Source organism: Mesocricetus auratus, unplaced genomic scaffold (genome assembly GCF_017639785.1).
Source record: "Mesocricetus auratus isolate SY011 unplaced genomic scaffold, BCM_Maur_2.0 Super-Scaffold_100014, whole genome shotgun sequence".
NCBI lineage: Eukaryota > Metazoa > Chordata > Mammalia > Rodentia > Cricetidae > Mesocricetus > Mesocricetus auratus.
In genome coordinates this window covers 61149546-61170540 of record NW_024429197.1, presented here as the reverse complement: position 1 = coordinate 61170540, position 20995 = coordinate 61149546, and the positions used below count along the sequence as shown (strand labels likewise).

The 20995-nt window shown below is 37.4% G+C and overlaps 1 protein-coding gene across 50 annotated transcripts in view; it reads right to left on the bottom strand.

Moving 5' to 3' along the window:
• Ptprd (protein tyrosine phosphatase receptor type D) overlaps nt 1–20995 on the bottom strand; it is a 2190171-nt gene that overhangs the window by 642157 nt on the left and 1527019 nt on the right. The window lies entirely within an intron of this gene.

The following is a 20995-nucleotide window of genomic DNA, read 5'->3' as shown; positions in this document are numbered from 1 at the left end:
GTCTGTCAGAAGGACACACTGTTCTCGTTTTGTCAGCCGCGCCAAAGTAAATCCACACGGAACACCAGCCATATAAGGAAGGATCTGTGAACGAATTTGGTCTGAATATTTGTTGGAAATATTGGAGCCGGGAAAAATGCTCAGAATCCTGCCCCGCCCATTTACTTTTTGCATTGGACATGATTCTAACTGCATTCTGCCCTCATTTTGCCTCTGCTCCCCTCCTTTCCTCTCATCTCTCAGTTGTCTCTGTGGTCTCATTTAATGATGGCACTATCTCTAGTTGAAATACCAGGTCTTCTTGCTTTGGGGACTATAGTATGCAAATTGGTGGGAGTCAATTGTACCTGATTTTCTAAATTGCCTCTGCTGTAGCAATTCTTCCACCCATAATAACCCATTGAAACCAAACAATGGGATTGATTACACATTCCTCACTCAGGGGGAAACTATTAGTTTTACCTGAATAAAAACTGCAGAACAGGGCTCAATTTGGGTAAGTAGTGTACAGAATTGTTCAGAAAGCACAGCAGAAACAGGCTTGAAAAACCTTAAATATTACACTCTACCTGCAGAGACTATCAAGGAAAGAGAATTCTATTTACAAGTCAGAAAAACAAAGGCACAAATATTCAATAGTGCTCCAGAATTAACACTCACTCGGCTCAACTTGAAGAGGAATCTTAGAACTCCTATAGCTTTTACAGATATGTACATGGGTAATCACAAGGGAGATTGTCCCAGTTAAGCTGCAGATAACAGTTTCATAGTGTTCTAGAAGAGTCCTAACCCTTCTACCCATGAACTGGGAGTCACTGGTCACGTAGTTTAACCTTCCTGAATATCAGTGTTTTTATTTGCTTTTGTTTTGATTTTTGTTTGTTTGTGTTTTAAATTTAGACTAAAATATTTTTCTACCTTGCCATTTTCTGAGTCGGGATCAAATAAAACAAGGTACAAAATATGGCATGAAATCTCTTAAGTGCACTTCTAATATTCTTATCTAAGGAAAACATTTTGTTTTTCCAAGCAGATGCATTACTTATGATATAGACCCAACATGTGGCAAGGCTCCTGAACTCCAACTTCAAGTAGGCAACCAGAATCTCATGTCATGCGCTTTTTTGTCTTTCATTTTAGTGGTGAGTCAGACTTTGAAGAGACAGCAGGTGAGTTAGACTTCAGAGAGCCATCAGCAAAACTGCACTAAAAGTATTAACTAACTAACCAGGGCCTTGCTAGAAGAGGCAATGATGTCCTTGGAATAGGAACACCATGCAGCTATCGACATCTACTAGTCATAGAAACCAACTGCCATATGAATAGGGTGTCTCCTTCTAGTAAACCTACTAGACACTTGTGCCATTGCTGTCTGAAGTCTTGGCCCACACTGATTTTTATCTTCTTTATGTAGGAGAGACTGCTGAAGTCCTTTAGAAGACTAACTGTAAGAATACAGGAGCCCATGGGTCTGGATATCTAGATGGTCAACTCTTGATGCTTAATATTTTATTTTGATTTGTATCTCATCAATTATTCATAGTCACAGCCTAGCTTGTAGTCTGGCATACAGTAGACTATTCCGTGAACAAGGACAAAGCTACAGACAGAAATGTTGAAATGTGTAGGGGTGCATAGGAAAGAAACCTGGAGGCTAGTTACTCTTGTTTAAAAGCTGGTTGATTCTGTAAGAATATTTATCCTAGAATTTTTTCAACTATTTTTTCTTGACATATGTCTTTTTCCTAATTAAACAAATCTTTTGTCAACTTTATGTGTAAGTGACTTTTCTCAAATATCTGAAATTGTTATTGGAAATGTAAATGCCAATGGAGAAAGTATCAATGTGACCCAGTTTTTTTTAATCAAAGTATTTTTTGTTAATTATTTGGGAATTTCATATAATGTGGTCTGTATGTGGCTTTATAATTTCATATAAAGCACCCTGGTCACATTGCTTCCATTCCCTCTAGGTCTATCCTCCCATCATTGTGCCCCCATCCAAAAAATAAAACCAAACCAAACAAACAAACAAACAAGCAAAAACCATCCCCAGAAACCATGTTAATATACGTGGTCCCTGGTGCTGTTAGAGTACCTGTATGTCAATATTTCTCAGGTTTATGGGATAGATAAAAGCTTAACTTCAGTGGGATCGGTTAGGTCTCAAACTCAGGACAAATGGCTAACTGATGTGCCTATTTAACATATCAAAGTGGACTCTGGCTGCCCGTCTCTCTGTCTTTCCTGTTACAGAGTCATCCTGGCTTGCATACCCTACCCCCTCCCTAAAACCTCCAGCTCAGGAACTGTGCTGGTCTTCCTTTTCCCCCCAGCTTCCCTGATTCAAACATAACCTCAGCCATTTTTGACTACCAGTCCTTTCGTGTTATTGATCTCTTAGTCTCTGAATTCCCATGCCCTCTCCTTACTCTTCCTCTCTCACTCTTCTGGATCCTTTTTGCCTTGGCCAGGTTCACTCTGGACCCTTCCAGATGTCTCTTGCTGTGCTTTCCCTCATATCTACAACAAAGCTCCTCTACCATATCTAGGAGAGGTAATGTTCATATTTATTATTTTCATTCAGGTTCCTCGCTCCAAAGAGGCCTTGGTAGAGGGAGTCAACAAGCTAACTTAGGGGAATTACTAAAGAGACCCCTCCAAGTCCTACTCCAGGACTAGCCATTTGTTATCTTGTACGTAATGGGAATTCATTTTCCTGGTTTTGTGGAAAGGTTAGATTTCTCTTAGCAAATTGCCTGTGTTATGTTACCTTAATGCTTGTCAAAAGGAGCAAGTTCTTTCTTGCACTAATGTTTTGAAGAGGATTTCTGGTGTGCATGTATATGTATGCTTGTGTGTGTGTGTGTGTGTATTTTAAATATGTATTTTCCCTGAACTTTCTATGTATAGTGTCATGATTTACCATTTAAATGTTACCTGATATCTTTGGAGATAATGATGGAAACCCAACATTTCTATGCTCTGCACCAGATAGAAACCTACATTTTCCTTCCATTCTTCACCCAGAATTTGTACCAAACAGAAACCTATGATTCTGCATCCAGTATTTCCCAGGGCAATAGTTTATTGTTCAACTATGCATACATAATTCCATCATTATTATCTCTTCTACTTAAAGTAGATTTAGATCCAGTCTCATACTCAGTAAATCTGCTGACCACTTTGAATAATAGCACTGAAAAGTTATAAATTGTTCTTACCTCTGTGAAGAGATAAACATTTCAAACACTATTGATGGGCTGGACAGTGGTGCTGCACACTTTAAAAAATTAACAGAGGCAGTCAGATCTCTGTTAGTTTAAAGACAGAGTGAGTTCCAGGACCTGCTCTAAAACTATAGACAAACTCTGCCTTGAAAACAGCAACAACAAAAAAATGTTAATGATAGCTTAAAAGTTTTCTCTAGTCTTTCACTGGGTGGTTATAAACACTCAACTATTATACACTTATTTTGAAACTTAACTACATTGTTTGTTCTTCAGTCAAGTAATATTTAAGAGTTTCAATTGAGTGACTCACTAATAAAGAATATTCCATTTCAGCCATACAAAGAAGTCCTGATTAATCACAAATTTTCATCACCTTCTGGCTAGGATTGCCGTCATTATCTGCAAGTATTCTTAAAATTAAAAATTCTTGGCAGTGTGTATGGTAAATGGGAATTTCTAGACCATTTTCTAAACAATGGAGTAAATAATTGATGCTCTGTTAAGTAGACGAATAACTCCAAAAAGCTCACATGAGTAAAATGAGCAAGTGAAGCTATTCAGATAAAAAGCAGTTTTAACTTAGGTAGGAAAAACCAAAGGATAGATGTCTACAAAGCATAGTGTAGAATCATAGATGGGATTCTGCAATACATTGATACTATGTGACAGCCCATTCCGTATGAAAGGGTACATTTTCAGCCTAGATAAAGGGTGGAGGGTATCAGGCCTGCCCTAGTGATGTGATAGACTTTGATGATCACCCATGGGATCATCTGAGGAGTGGGTGGGGTGAGATAGGGAGATGGTGGAGGGAGTGGGAAGACAGGAGGGAGAGGGAACTGAGATTGGCATGTAAAATCAGATTGTTTTTAATTTAAATAAAACAATTTAAAAAGAAAAATCTCACCATGCCATATATTTTTATAGTTTCCAATCCTACCCCAACTCATTCTCCTACAGTAGAGTTGAATCTGAAAGGCTGTATATGTACTAGGACAAAAATAAAATGATAGTAGAATATCCATAAAACAGGGAAGATCAGAAAGTGATTCACTCTGGACCTCATATCCAGTTTTCAACTTGGGCAAAGTTCAACTAGAGAACTTAACTGTGAATATGTATCTCATGGTAAAACAAACACAGAACATCCATGTGGCAAAGTTTTAGAAACTATTTTTAAAATTAAAGAATAAGAAAAATAAAAACCCAGGTAGGTTGCCTGATCTTAGACTTGGATACAGGGTCATTTGTCAAACATTTGCTTTCTGGCTGATGACTCTCTTTTGGAAATGTTGGTAAGAAAGACCAGGTTGGGGGACATAGGTCTTTGTGGGTACATTGTCCTTGACTCCTGTCCTGTCCACAATTGAATGAAACTGTCTTATACATATCCCCATAGCCTTGATGCTCTTCCAAGTACCCATGGAATGATTCCTCTGAAACCCCGAACAATTTTTTTTCCTTTTTACAGTATTTTTATGAACAACATTTTTGTCACGGCTATGCAAAACCAATATATCTTGTGTATTGAAAGGCCCTACCCACTATGTTCGTATATCATTTTATCTCAGAAAGTGTATGAGAATGGGCTGAAATAGAATGAGAACACACATAAAGTTTGTGTTGATAGAACTGACCTTAATGGCTCTCTTACCAAGTTCTCTGGGACTAGTTTGCCTGAGAATGGTGCATGCTTACATGCTTTAACATCAGAGATCACAAATACTCTCTGTTATAAAAGTCATTTTCCCAACTGCTAAATTTCAAGTCAGGCAAATAAAACGTTAGGAGGGAAGGAAAAGGGTAAAAGGGTCAAAGGCGGCTTAGTAGCATGTTAAAAGGCAAGAGGAGACATGGCATCTGAAGACTGACTGGGAAATGTTTGTTTGGGTTGGCTGGTAAATCACTTTAGTCTCAGTTATATTCATTTTATTTTTTTCACCAAAATTCTTCTCTTTGAGGTACTTTCATCAGATCTTCCCAAAGAAATTATAGATAGTGGTAGCCTTGAACTTACCACAAACTATCATAATTCTTTACTTGGAGGATAGCTCAGTGTTTGATTATTATTATTAGTCACTGTTCAGTATATGATGATTACTATTATTACATGTTAAATAATTCTCTATGACAGGGTATTTAAAATCTCTTTGAGTATCATGTATCATACCATCCTCCCCAAGATTCTACTATGTTTTTATGAGTATTATATATAAGAATCACAGAGCTGTGGTACGAACCCATTATGCTCTTAAAATATCAGGGTAAGAAATAAAGAATTAAGGTATTTTTTTCATCTAAGCAGTAAATGAAAAGAAACATAATCTAATCATATCACATGTGGATTTTGTACAACGTGGTATAAAAGTGAACATTATTAAAAGCTATAACTTAAGTGGGCAGAATGACCACTGGGCTAAGACTTGAACCAAGATGAAGCCATTTATCTAAGTGGAAAGAAAGTGTCAACAGGAAGGCGAACTAACTAGTAAATGGAAAGTGGGTCTGATAAGCAGTACTCATAATGCAGGCACTCTGTCTTATGTTAGAAGTGAGGGACACTGGTACCAGATGCAGATGCTCACAACATCTTAGGTCTAAAGCTGCAGTGCTTGGCATATTTGACTCACTTCCTAACCCATGTAATCCAAAGCCAAGAGAAATAAGGACAGTCCACTAGCCTGTCTGTCAGTAAGTTATTTTGGAATGCAGTCACTGCCATTTGCTTATACACTGCCCAGGCCTTGTTTCCTCTGAAGCCACTGAATTGAGTAGGCATAGCCATCTAGAAAGCAGAAAATACTTATTATTTAACCTTTACAGGCATGCATACCCTCAATAATCCAGCCAGCTTTCTCTGATTTCCTGCCTGCAATCTTATCTTTCATGCCTATTTGTTTTTTGGGTTCTTGAAAGAACAAGAACATGTGGAAAAGTTGTGAGGCAATCTACTGAACATTCTTCTGTGTGGTATGGTGGATCTTCTGGGAAAACTGAAGGTTACGATAACTGAGATCAAAGTTGGTGATGGGTCTGAGGCAGTATAGGCAGGGGAAATTATACAGGCAAGCCAAGGGACAGATGCAGCTCATCCCTACTTGAATCTCGGAAAGCACTCAAGACTGAACTCTGTTAGGAAATATAAGCCTTGACTTCCTTGTATGCAATAAAGATTTCTCTGACCTTTCTGACAAATACGTTTTCTAATCAGCCTGTAAACCTGTATTATATGCCACATTATGATCACATGTACTAAGGAAAAGTTTCTGGATAAAACTGTACATATAAAATATATTTACTCAATCTTTTTATTGACATGTATTCATTTTCCATTGATGTTTTATAAAGACATTTTTGTACAATTATGTCATGTACTTTGACCATATTGATCGTTTTGCTCCTTCCTTTCTCCATCTCTCCCTACAATGATTCTTCTTCCTTCCCTTATAGTCTCATGTCTACCTTTATCAAAGTGCTCGAATTCACATAAAACACACACACACACACACGTGAGTGCGCGTGCACACACACACACACACACACTTTTATGTAACTGTGTAAAATCTAGGACCCAAAAGTGAAAGAAAACAAGTGATATTTGTTTTTTTGAGATGGACTTTTATCAGTTTAATATAGTAATAATTAATTCTATTCATTTTCCGATCAAGTTCATCATTTCATTCTTTATTTTTTAAACAAAAGTCCATTGTACATTTATATTTAGTACATCTAAATTCTTTGAATAATGTAAATTCTAAAGCCACCAACACCACATATACAGATTGGTTAATACACTAAAATGAGATTCCTGCTCAAGAGAAACCCATACTTACACCTGGACACTTGGATTTGTACAATTGCTCATTTTTTCCACTCCTTCCTGTCTGTTGCTTAATTCTACATTACAGCCTTTCCTCAAAAAATTCCCACTTTGCTTTATACTGTCTTACTCTGAAATTCTTTTCTGTGGTATATGTCAAAAACTCAGCTGCACTGAGTAGAGGTCTGTGTTGTAGTCAAATTGAAAAGCCTCCTATCCATCATACCGCTATTCAGGAGCCGACATACTGACTGTAGATGTATCTCCATGTAGTCTCATTTGGATTTGATTGTGACTTTGCCCAGGTTTGAGTAACCTCTCCTTCTAATGACCTACCTGAACTTCTTCTTTATAAACAAAGATGCTATACTTCTGGTTGTAATCATAGACTTTAATGCCTGAACCATCTCTTGGGACCCTTTACCACCTACTGGTTTATGTTGTCCAGCCTTGATAAGAGGATTTGTCCCTAGTCATATTGCATCTTTATATGCTGTGTTCTGTTGAAATCCCTGGGAGGCCTGCTCTTTTCAGAAGGGAAACAGGAGTAGTGGATTTGTGGGAGAGGGGCGATGGGAAAGAAACCTGGAAGGAGAAGAGGGAGGGGAAACTGCAATCAGAATGTTTTATATGAGGGAAGAATAAAGAAAAAGAAAAAGAAAAAAGAAAAAGCCACCCCCTACATACACACAAAACAAAACAACACCAAAGAAAACCAAACGACTCCCTCCCAATAAGCACATGCAGATGCTAAACTTCAGGGAAGCACCTGCACCTCAAAAGTGGTATGAAACTCAACATTGTATTTACACTGATATGAAAAGGAAAAGAACACCATAATTTGCGGGCAAAGCCAGAACCTGAAAGCAGGTGCTGCAACTCCAGTACTTTTATATTATGGTATTTTCACATGACATATACTATCTGGCAAGACTTCTTGTGTGAGGCTTAAGAAAGCAATGCCATATGCTTCCATCTCTCCCTCCCACAAAGGTATACTGTTGTTCTTTAATAGACAACGATTAAGCTAGAAAATCCTAGAGACTTTAAAGGTATAAATTTTAAAACCAATTCTGAGCATTCCTACTGCATAGTAGACTCTACCTTCTATATTCACCTATACTATCATGTAAAGGTGACTTCATGGCCTGCTACTCATAAATAACCCCTCCAGATCTCTTTCAAAACTGTTTTTGTACTTATTTTTAACTCTTGTACTTGAATCTGTTGTAACAGACATATTTTAGAATTTCTAAGTGCTAAATAGAATAGGAGGCTATCAACATCACTAGGCATAATCACGGTGGTGATACCTGTTACGTACAAGATGCTGAAAAGAAAATACACATTCCCTTCAGGCTAACAGGGATTTCCACATAAATAGCCTATAACAGCCATCTAATGTTGCTGAGACACAGTCTTGAGGAGTTCTAAACATCTGACAGATTTTCACTTACTAGTTTCATAAAGTGTTCAGTGTTAGCAATGGAGATTATACTATTGTGTCACAGCAGGGCTTGTCTGCTGCCCTGGTTTTGCCTTGCAATCACTGACTGTGTTTCTTGTCTTCCTGGTTCTACGTACGCAATTTCATTGAATTGAAGATGCTGGCTGTCTCATAAAAAGTTTTGTCAATGAATCACATTACCAAAGGATAACTTTAACAAATTGCAAAGGGGCATATATCTCAGACAATTAAACAAGTCAAGTCTGTAACAACTTCTTTCCCATGGTTCCCATATGTATTGTCCCAAATAAGGAAATAGAAGCATACTCCAAGGAGGTTAGAATGATCACACCAGATATCGCCTGGAAATTCTTATTACAGAAAACACTAGAAAGTTCCTGTAAGATGCCTGATCTAACATAATATACACATGCAGTATAGACATCTTGGAAACAGTAAGTCATGAGCTGAGCTCCAGACCATGGGCTCATGGATGTCAGAGCTGGGGGCAACAACTGGGATGTGGAATTCCAGATTGTCTCCTACCCGGATGTATCTCCTACCTAAGGAAAATAAAATGTACATTTTCTTTGAAATTGTTTGCAGAAGAAGCCTATAAAATGCAAGCAGTTATTTTAGGTTTTCTTAGTTTTGGCAGAGAAAGAACAACGTATTTCTTAGAAGGCCGTTTATGTGAAAGAAATCCAATTTTCTCTGGCTTGAACATGAAAAGGAGAGTTTATTGATTTACTTAATGAAGCTACACATTGAGGTAGGTGTGGGTGAGTAGACTTGGCATCTCAGGCGCCATTGGACTATTTCTTCTTGTGTCTCTCATCTTTGACTTTTCTTACATAGCGGTTTTATTCTTTCAAGCTAGCTGTTTCTGTGAAGCTTCAGATAGCTTCATCCTTACTGCCTTATAATGAAAGAGGGAAGCAGACTCCTCCCTATCAGTTTTACAGAGGCGCATCCCTGGAAAGTGTGGGGTGGGTATGTTTGGCAAGGTCAAATGGATGTGTCGGGATTGATGACTGTCACTGAGATGTTAGTACTAGGAGTCATGTGCTAGGAGACAGCAGAGAAATGAGACTGGCTGTTCACCTCAGACTTATTTAGAGAATGAGAAATGCAGGTCCTTAAAGGAAGGGGCGCTGGGCCACCTGAGAAAGGAAGTCAGGTGCTCCAGAATGTACACCAGCAGGAGCTGCATGAGGGTTTGAGTCACACTGAAGGTGTGATTTTCCCGTGAGAAACAGTTATGGAACTGGACCTTCCATATTTCAGAGCCATTTAACTTATGAACCTTGCTATGAGACACAAACTCTTGGATTAAAGTATCATATACTTGCCTTTCCAGTCCACCATAACTAGAAAAAAGACACATGGCATAGATATAAGACAATATAGCCATTTCCTGAACTTTGAGTCATGAGTTAGTGATACTCAATCTCTAGTCAATAGAAGCTGCAATGTTTAATCAGAGCTCAGCAGCAAAAATTAACACAAGTGGATGCCAATACTCATCTGTGTCCTGATAGGACTAGAAGGGTTTGCATTTAAAGGCAACTCTACCTTTTATCCAGCTTCCTTTGTTCCTGGACATTTTTGTGTCTGGTTTCTATAATCTTAATACCATCCTGAGTTTCCAAAAAGTTTATGTCAACCGTGAACTAGTTTCCATGATTCACTACTAAGTTATATCACGTATTTCCAAAGAAGAAAATTCTGGTGTAGACTACTGTTGTTGGGATGCAAAATTTCTCCTCTTTGTCCTATAAACCTAGCCAACTACCAGTGATTAGTGAGATCATGGGTTTTAGAGATGAACCAACTACAACCACTTTATTAAACCATAATCGTCCCTAAACTGCATTCTAAAACATATTCTTACTCACAGATAAATGTTGCTCTCACCCTCATCAAATAAGCATCTCTTGGCAGCAGGTGGAGACCATTACAGAAAGTCATAACTGACCAAAATGGGGCCATCAAGTGATCTGGAGGTTGGGTCCTAGCACCCCTAGACACAGCTACAACACACTTCCTGCACTTAGGATCCAGGGGACATCTTGGAAGAGTGGTATAAGTATTGTAAAAGACAGAAGAACAGTAGGTCTACTGTGAGATTGTGTCTTCTGGAAATGGCATGAAAGCTATACACATGATACCTTAACAGTATACTTAAAGTATACCTAAACAAGCACAAATAAAGATCGCATCAGTAGATAAGTTAAGATTTAAGGAGGAAATCTCACAGTGCTCCATCTTTAGACTAACTACAGGCAACCAAGGAATACTGAGAATGGGGCAATTAGTGTTTTCCATTGAAGAGGTCCCTAGTTGGTTATCCAGTACCAGATAGTCAGTCCTGAAATCATATGCATAGAGATAGCACAAAACAGACCCAACAAGTTGCATGTATGCATGTGTATGTGTAATAATTATAAAGAGGCATGAGTATGAGAGGACATGTGAGGGATTGGGTGAAGGAAATGGCAGTAATTATCTAAGTATATTTTAATTTTAATAAAACATTAGTCTATTCATTATTTGTGTGTATGTGTGAGTATATCCATGCACACAGGCTATACCATACATGTAGAGTTTAGAGGACAACTTGCAGGAGAAAGTTATCTCCTTCTCCTTTCTGGGTCCTAGGAGTTGAATTCATGCACCAGTTTGGGTAGCAAGCATGTTTACCTGCTAAGACATCTCATTGATTCTGATATATTGTTATTATTCTTAGCAATTAGCTTTGACTAATGTTATAGCAATCCCTTCGTCTTTGTTAGTCTGCTGTCTAACTCATTGTTATCAAACAACAGAGTTGATCTTTTTCTCTCTGACCTCTTTCCCAGAATGACCTCAAGGTCACTGTTACCTGTTTTTCTCCTCCAGTTCTGTTAAGGCAATTAGGCCAATACCTTGCTCATTTCCAACTAAACATGAAGGCATAATGTGCTCACTAAAAGAAAAATGGCCTGATTCCTGACAATCCATAAATGATAAGAAAGATAAACAAGTTGAAAACCTACAACTTTAATGTTAGAGTATAATCCACCCATCATTTAAGTACAGGTGATGTTTCCCTTTAAAACTTTGAGATTGGAATTACAGTGGATCTCACATGGATACAAAGAGCAGTGACAATTTAAATGTGACTTTTAATAAGAAGAAATGAGCTCCTATGTCATTTTAAATAGAAAATACAATTTAATCCCACCTTGCTAATGGAAGATAGGAGAATGTTGGGGACTAAATGTTACCAGAGACTAGGCATCATCTGAGAATTTTTGCATGCTTTCAAAGGTTTTATCAATTTATATTTTCTCTGGGCTTTGTTTGTTTGGGTAGGAACCCATACATTCATGCTTGGTAAAGATAGATGCTGTTGACCCCAGCAAATGGCCCCATTAGTCTGTTGAAAGTATCTAACCATGCTACATGGCGCAGAGCTACTGAGGACATTTTCTGGCATACTACATTATATGAGAGTCTCTCCCGTCTTTTAATAGTGCATGCTATGTAAATATAGGTTGTTCTTTCACTTGGTGAACATTAACCAGTTTAGTCATTTCTGTCTCTTTCCAGGTAGAGTCAAGCATACAAAGGACATTTATCTAACTAAATAAAAATGACACTGCTAAATAAATGCTGTGCTATAGAGACAGTAGATGTTAACTGAGAATTACTTAAGGAACTGACGGCGCCACTGGAACATTTGCTTAGCAAGTGTATTCAGTATCTGTGTTCAAAACAAATTCCTTCAGCTTCTTCTCTTTGATTTTTTTAGTCATTGTTTTTTATTATGTATTGGTGGTGGAGAGGAGGCAAATCACCATTTAGGAAGGATGACAAGTGTCTCTGAGCATTAAGAATACCAATGAACTAGTTCTTCCGAACAATGTTGTGACAGCTTGTCAGAAAGTGCAACCTGAGATAGCGCCACACAGACTGTTTGTTGAAAACCACCAAGGATAATGAATTTGCTTCTACAATAGAATCAAGATAATCAACAGAAACAAGGAACAAAAAAATTAAGGGGAAGTTCTTTGTGACAGAAACTCAGCCAGAATGATTTAAAAAAAAAAGCAAAACAAAACAAGCAATGATACGATACAATACTGTCATTTCCAATGAGTTAACTAGACATGTGCTGTTTGGTACAAATTAGAAGAATGAAACACACCCATATCCTGATGTAGAGGATAGATGAATCACAAGGGACACACCATGCAGGAACTGGAAGGTGAAGTTATGAATGCCCCGGGCTCACTGGAAAAGAGCTTCAGGGTTCAGTCAGAGGATTCTGAGGGTGTTTCTTGTTCTTAAAGTGTCCCCAGTGGATCCCCTTTCCTTAGTGCCTCCCAATTAGAGAGATGAACATTGGCCATTCTGGAAAGTTTTAACCCTGGGAACCTGGGTAGGAATGGACTGGATGGTGAGGTCTGCTATTTTTCTTATTTTGGCATGCAAACATAACCACTGAGCAGAGAGAGCCCACCTGATGCTTTGCTGATCATAGTGGTGGCACTTGGGCTCAGGAGAAAGAGCAGCTCATGGACGACTCTATGTTGTGGAGGCTGCGTCTGTAAGTTGATCTTTGAATGACACATTATATCCTCTGTGTACCTCAATCTATTTTCTGCCTGACTAAGCTTATAAAACTGCATAAATTCTCTTCTCAGCCTGTTCCATAATCCCACGAACACATTGTCTTCCTGTTCATTCCTTCAGCCAGCAAGCACCAGCTGTTGGATCCTGAAATATTTTATGATAAAGAAAAAAATAGTCGATGACCAGAAAACTGTAAAAGCTGTAAAATGCTTGAGAGACAGCAACTTTTTAGGGAAGTGAGTATTTGACCTGGATGAAAGAACTGATTAGATGTCTACCAACCATCAGCCCATCCCAGACTGTTAGGGTGGGCTTATCCAGATGCTGGCTGGATGCCCTAGTTTGGCACAGCCTGTAAATTCATTCAGTATGGTTTGTTATGTGTTCCAGAAAGGATCAACTCTGAGCTTAAAGAAATGAGCAGAGATACGATTATATTAAGATAGCACTCGTGTTTCAAGACAAAACACCACAAACTTTATTTCCTGAATATTTCAGCTTCAAAAGGAAAGTAGAAGTTGCTTGATAATGTCTTTCTAATTGCTTGAATGCACACTTTATGCTTCAAATACACCGAAAAGCTAGTTGTTATAATTAGAAGTTATATAAAGACACAGTTTATATAAATTGCAGATAATTACTTAACTAAAATGCCAGTCTCTTCCCCATTTTACAGGGACTATATCCAACAACATGTGATTTAACAACAGGTCAAAGTAGGAGAAACGGTGATTATAACAGGAAGGTTGTTCAACTGCTTTTGTGAAGTTTTCTAAAAAAATTGATGTCTGTATCTGAGAGAACTGAATAAATACTGTTTCCATTTGGAGGCTTATTTCAAGACACACATGGGAAACAGTGCCTGTCTATATTCCCAATAAATTGAATGTATATCCTGTTTCTAAGTCTTCCTATTCCTATTCATTTATTGAGTCTTTAAGGGAGGAGTGGAAGCTGGTTAATCAGGTGATATTATTCTAAGGCAATGGCCATATAACATTCAACCCTCTGTCTTTTCCTGTCTTTTGTAGGAACATATGTTAAGGTTTTAAGGCTTTTGAAAGGCACGAAGTCTTTTTCAAACCTCACTAGCACTGCCATTGTACCTGGGAAAGCAGCCATAAGGTAAGTCGTAAGGCAGGTGTTCAGGCACATGGTAGTGTTTCAGGATACTGTCATAGATATGGGTGGCCACAGGATATATTTGCATCCCCCCTGATCTGTATACATCATAAAGTAACATGTAAAGAAAATTCACAGCATACAGAAGGACATTCCCCATCATTTACTGTGGCTAAAACACTGAGGGTATCCCTGAAATTCTCTATTTGGCTTTTGGAATGCATTGTTAGACTTCATTGTATTCAAGTAACAGAAAGACTACGGAATTTCTTTCTAGGATAGCTTATTTTTCCATAGGATTAGAGGGCATAATAGTGGGGTCCTTTAATCCAAGCACTTGGGAGGCAGAGACAGGTGGATCTTTGTGGGTTTAAGATTAGCCTGGTCTATAAAGTGAGTTCCAGGACAGGCGCCAAAGATACAGAGAAACCCTGTCTAGAAAAGAAAAAGAAAAAGAAAAACCAACAAACAAAGCTGTATTGTCTCAATAATTGAACTCATGCAGGCCATTTCTCGTCAAATCACCACTAGAGTTTACCCCACCAGTAATAGGAGAAGAGGGCCTGAAGTTACTTTATAGTTTGTTCTGTTCTAGAATTACCTTGTGGGGTTTCTAATCCTTTTCTGGGTTACTTTAGAACAATATCCCACATAAGAAATTGTGATTTCCAAACAATACTATCACTTTCACTCAATAAAACTGAAAGACTTTAGCCTTGAGTTCCAAAACAGTTGTAAACACACCTGTGAAGATACCACATGGAGATTAGTCATTTCTCCTTTTGAACTAAGGTGGTAAGGTGTGGACAGGCTTTGTTATGTGTGTGCAGGTACTGGGAGGTAGAATACACCATGATTTGTCCTGGCTCTATCACTTAGCACCAGAATTTGCTCTTATAATTCTTCTTAAACCAAATCTGATTCATCAGAAGCTCCAAATACATTAATACAGCAGAGGAGAGAGGTATAAACCATTCACCATACTTGAGAATTTCCTCTCTTTAATATTTTTCCTATGGTCAAGCATTTTTCAGTTTGTCAGATAAGCCAAATGGCCACAAGGCTGATAGCCTTCTTGATACAATAAATGAAAAAAATGGCAAGAAAATCCATGAATGTTACAGATGACAGAACAAGAGTCTAGAGTTGTACCATGAATGGCTTTTACCTCTCCCATTCTACTACAAATCTTCTTGCAGTCAAGGACAATTAATATGTTTTGTGTGTATACATACCAATACTAACATTTGTATTGCTTTGAAGTACTGAAACAAAAATTAGAACAACTACACAAAATATGTCTGTGAACCATATTTTTAATTTTCCCAACAAAGAGGATGTAGACTTCTGATTCTTAACTAGAAAGTTTTCTTTTGTTATCTTACAGTCTCCTAGTTATCAAGGTTATTCTGTGTTCAAATTCTATATTTAACAAATACAAAGGAGTGGAAAACAACAATCATAGATAGAAAAATATTATTTTATCCCTAACAAATTTATCTGTCAATAAAATATGTACATTTTAGGAAAAAACATTAATATGTGACTTGATAGGTTTGCAGTATTCTTTCTAAGCAAAAAGAGGATCATTCTAAACAGGTACATTTTATTAAACACAATTCTGGCCAACTTGTACAGTTTGAATGCTTCATTATGTGGCATGTGCTTATTCAAGTGAATATTGCAGATCTCTAAACACATTGATTTAAATGCAAATGAATTTAAATGTAAGGCTCAACTTTGGTGTCATTTGGTACTATACTCTGCCATCAAAATTTACTGGTATTCTTTTCACTTTGCAACTTAGAAATCCAGAAATCAACAGCAATTCTAGGGAAAAAACTTACAGAAATTGAGGTAGAATATTGGAGAATTGATTTACATGATCAAATCATTTAGAATGCTTTCTTTTTCAGGTACAGAAAATGAATGTATATTTAGGTTTTGGCATGGGCATTGGAAAGAAAGTTTGGTAGCTTCTGGATATCACAATAAATGAGAATAATGGCAAATAGTTTTGGGTCTTTATTTCATTCAGTTACAGAACTGACCAAGTTGCTTTCTTTCTTTTTAAAATTAATTTTTATTTAAATTAAAAACAATCTTATTTTACATACCATTACTAGTTCCCTCAACCCCCTTACCTCACATTTCCCCCCACCAACCCTCATCCCACCCCCATCCACTTTTCAGGGAGGGTGAGGCCTTCTGTTGGGGATCATCAAAGTCTGTCACATCATTTGGACAGGACCTAGGCCCTCCCCTGTGTATCTAGGCTGAGAGAATATTCCTCCATTGGGAATGGGATCACAAAGCCCATTCATACACTAGGAATAAATACTGGTTCCACTGCCAGAGGCCCCATAGACTGCCCATGCCCCCCAACTGACACCCATGTTCAGAGGAACTGGTTCTGTCTTATGCAATCTCCCTCATAAACATTATTGCAAAAAACAAACAAACAAACAAAAAAACTCAATAAAATACTAGCAAATTGAATCCAAGAACATATAAGAAAAATCATTCACCATGATCAAGTAGGTTCCATCCCAGAGATGCAGGGATGGCTCAACATATGAAAATCTGTCAGTGTAATTCACCATATAAACAAGCTGAAAAACAAAAACCACATGGTCATCTCACTAAATACTGAAAAAGCCTTTGACAAAATCCAACATGCTTTCATGATAAAGGTCCTGGAGAGATTAGGGATAACAGAAACATGCCTAAACATAATAAAGGCAATCTACAGCAAGCCAACAGCTAACATCAATCTCAATGGAGAGAAACTCAATGCAATTCCTCTGAAATCAGGAACAAGACAAGGCTGTTCACTCTATCCACATCTCTTCAGCATTTTACTTGAAGTCATAACTAGAGCAATAAGAAAACCAAAGGAGATCAAGAGAATACAAATTGGAAAGGAATAAGTCAAACTTTCACTATTTGTTGATGATATGATGGTTTACATAAGTGACCCAAAAAACTCTAGCAGGGAATTCCTGCAACTGATAAATACCTTCAGTAAAGTGGCAGGATAGAAGATTAATTAAAAAAATCAATATCCCTCCTATGTATAGCTGATAAATGGGCTGAGAAAGAAAACAGAGAAACATTACCTTTCGCAATAATCACAAACAACATAAAATATCTTGGGGTAACCCTAAGCAAACAAATGAAAGACCTGTATGATAAGAATTTAAGTCTTTAGATAAGGAAATTACTGAAGATATTAGAAATTGGAAAGATCTCCCATGCTCTTGAATAGGTAGGATCAACATAGTAAACTTGGCAACCTTGCCAAAAGCAATCTACAGATTCCATGCAATCCCTATGAAAATCCCAGAACACATCTTCACAGACCTTGAAATAACAATACTCAAATTTGTATGGATAAACAAAAAACCCAGGACAGCCAAAACAATCCTGTACAATAAATGAATTTCTGGAGGCATCACCATCCCTGACTTCAATCTCTACTATGGAGCTACAGTAATAAAAAAGTTTGGTATTGTCACAAAGACAGATAGGTAGAACAATGGAATTGAATTGAAGACCTATGAACACCTGATTTTTGACAAAGAAGCTAAGATGATGCAATGGAAAATAGAAAGCATCTTCAACAAATGTTGCTGGCATAACTGAATGCTGACATGTAGAACATTTCAGGAATATCCGTATCCATTGCCATGCACAAAACTTAAGTCCAAATGGATCAAATACCTTAACATAAATCCAGACACACTGAACCTCTTAGATGAGAAAGTGGAAGGTACCCTTGAACGAAGGCACAGGAGTCCATTTCCTGAACATAACACCAGGAGCACAGACAGTGCGATAGACAATTAATAAATGGGACCTCCTGAAACAGAAGCTTCTTTAAGTCAAAGGACACAGTCAACAATGCAAATCACTGCAACCTAAAGAGTAAAACATCTTTCTGATGAGCTAACTGTCCTCTGTAATTGTTTTATATAGTGAATAACACGTTTCATTTGGCAAATATGTGATTATAAAGTATTTCCTACAGAATTATAAGGTTACTTATATACAGGTTGAACATTTTTCAAGACCCTAGAATGTAAATAATTTAGTATTCTTACAATAGTGCAACAAAGAAGGTCAGTATCTGGCATCTAGTTAAGAAAACTAAAAACCAATAATCAAAGAACAAATAAACCCAGGATATAATCCTAGTTCTAACAGAAATGTTGTAGGATGTCAAGAAAGATACTAAGCACATATCTACATAAAGTTAGACAGACCCCTTTTGCTGCTCATTGAACGTTCTGAAGAAACACTGGTCATGATGTTACTCTTTCTCACAACAACTTTAATGTTGCCTCATCTCTAAAACAACTCCATCCTGGTTGTGTTAGTGGGTGGAACAGTGTTTCAGATGTTCTGGTTCCATAATTTGAGAAAAAAATGGGAAATATCCAAAATCTGCTTGACAAAGGCATTCCTCTAGAGACTCTTGAGAATGGCAGAACAGGCCCATCCTGTACACTTCTTCCTCTAAAGTTGGGAGAGATTCCATTTCCATTGATTTAAGAAAACAAGAGTATGGTATTTTATGGAAATCTTTATATGGTAAGTGCATACATATTACTGAAAATAACATTATTACTGTGCTGTGAGAGAAAGTTGGAAGTTATTGTAAATATTGATTGGCAGGTTAGGTGTACTGAATGATTTGATTTAGGAAATATGTCTCTTGTACACAAATATTTTAAAAAGTGAAGGCAGAAAAGATTATCTGTTAATTTCCATATTATTCCTCACTATTGTGTCTACTTGGTAATGTAAGTAGATATTTTTCTTTGCCCTCGAAATATCAAACTCAGCTAATATTGACAAAGATATTAATTGAAGCTGTTCTAGTATGTATTGAATACCTGGAGCATACACTAATGGTCAGAGACATTTTATGAGGCACTTATGTATATCATTTAATTTAAACCCAGAACAAACCTATGAAGGGAATTCTTTCAGTATCTTGGTTTTACATGATGGAGCATTGAGGCTCAGAGACAGTGAATTGCCTCTCCGTCGCTAATACAGTTAGCATTTTGTTAAATTTTATCAAACTATATCAGGGCCCTCTAGGAACCTTACAGTTCTTTATAACATTCGGAAGGTGCTTCTTTAAATGAATACTTAAACTGTCTTATAAAAATTTACTGTGACTTTTCCGAGTAATCTTTTACAGCCCTTCTTACACTTGGATTTTCTTGACTCACTATGACATCTCCTTATTCAATTATAAAGACGTCCAGAGGACAACTTTAGACATCTGGGCTTGTCATTCATCTTATTTGAGACAGAACGTCCTTGTTGTTTGCCTTTGTGTGTGGGAGGCTATCTGCCTGGCAAAATCCTGGGGACTCTGCTATCTCTTGGTAGGTGTGATTACAGACATGGCCTGCTGCATCAGGTGTTTTGTGGGTTTGGGGGAATATAAACTTGTCTTAATTCTTTCACAGCAATCAATTACTCATTAAGTTATTCTGTAAGCAAGAGAAAGAATCATGATATCAGTGATGCTGTAAAAGAAAAGTTATACAGGAATAGGAGGCAGTGATATTAATATTACAGTGTATGCTTCTTTAGAAGGTGGAGTAAAAGAGGAGTAGATGAACATGGGAAATGTTTATAGATGATCCAGAGCTGAGTACCTAAACAATTTCTAATGAAACAGAGAATATTTGAAGGAACATAAACTGTAGAACTTTAGTATCAATAAAGTTGCTGATAACTCTGATGCTTTCTGAAAACATATGGAGGAAAACTTGGTTGTCTCATTATAGCTTAAAGAGCAACTAGGTGTTATGACCATTGTAATTAGGAAATACAATTGGCAAGGGGAAGTACAGATAGTTAGAGACTGTCTATAATTAAGTTGCATCCTTTCAAGGAAGAAGATATGTATCGACTATGTGCAACCAATGGCAAGGTCCTAAGGTTGCAATAACAACAACAACACTAATAGTTCTCAATATTTCTCAATGCATGAGGAACGAGTGGGTACAGAAATGCTTTAGGCACTTGGGAAGTCAGTGAGGGGTAGTAAAGGGGTGAGAGGACACAGGGTAGAGACCTATTTAAACTGAAGGAGGCTGGAAACAGAGCTTTAGTGAATTGTGTTAAACTTACTAACAAAAAGAAATCCTCTTAGGAGAGAGAACTCTCTCTTAGGCATGATGGTGCATGCCTGTAGTCTTAGCATCTTTCCCCCCTAAGGATCTCTCAATGAGTAGAGATGGAAATAGAATGAAAATAGAAAATACTATATATTAACATTTGTTGAATATCACAAAAAATCATTAGAAAGAATAAATTTCAGTTAGGCGGTGGTAGTCGTGATAGTGCATGCCTTTACTCTCAGCAGTTGGGAGGCAGAGGCAGGTGGATCTCTGTGAGTTTGAAGCAAGCCTGGCATACAGAATGAGTTCAGGGCATGCTCCAAAGCTATACATCAAAATCCTGTCTAGAAAAAACCTTAAAAAATAAATATAATTTCCCTAAGTGAATTTGGAAGAAAAATTTGAAAATTGATGTGAGCAAAAGAAAGCAAATTATCAACATCCATTTATATAGGGAAGGATAAAAAAGGGGAAGGGAGTAATCAAGGGTTATGCTAAAGCTACAGTCACTAAAACTGTTTTACCTTGGTTTCTGGGTAGAAAATTTGATCAATGTGACATGATAGAACCATGTGCACAGATAAATGACATGTGATAGAGATGGATA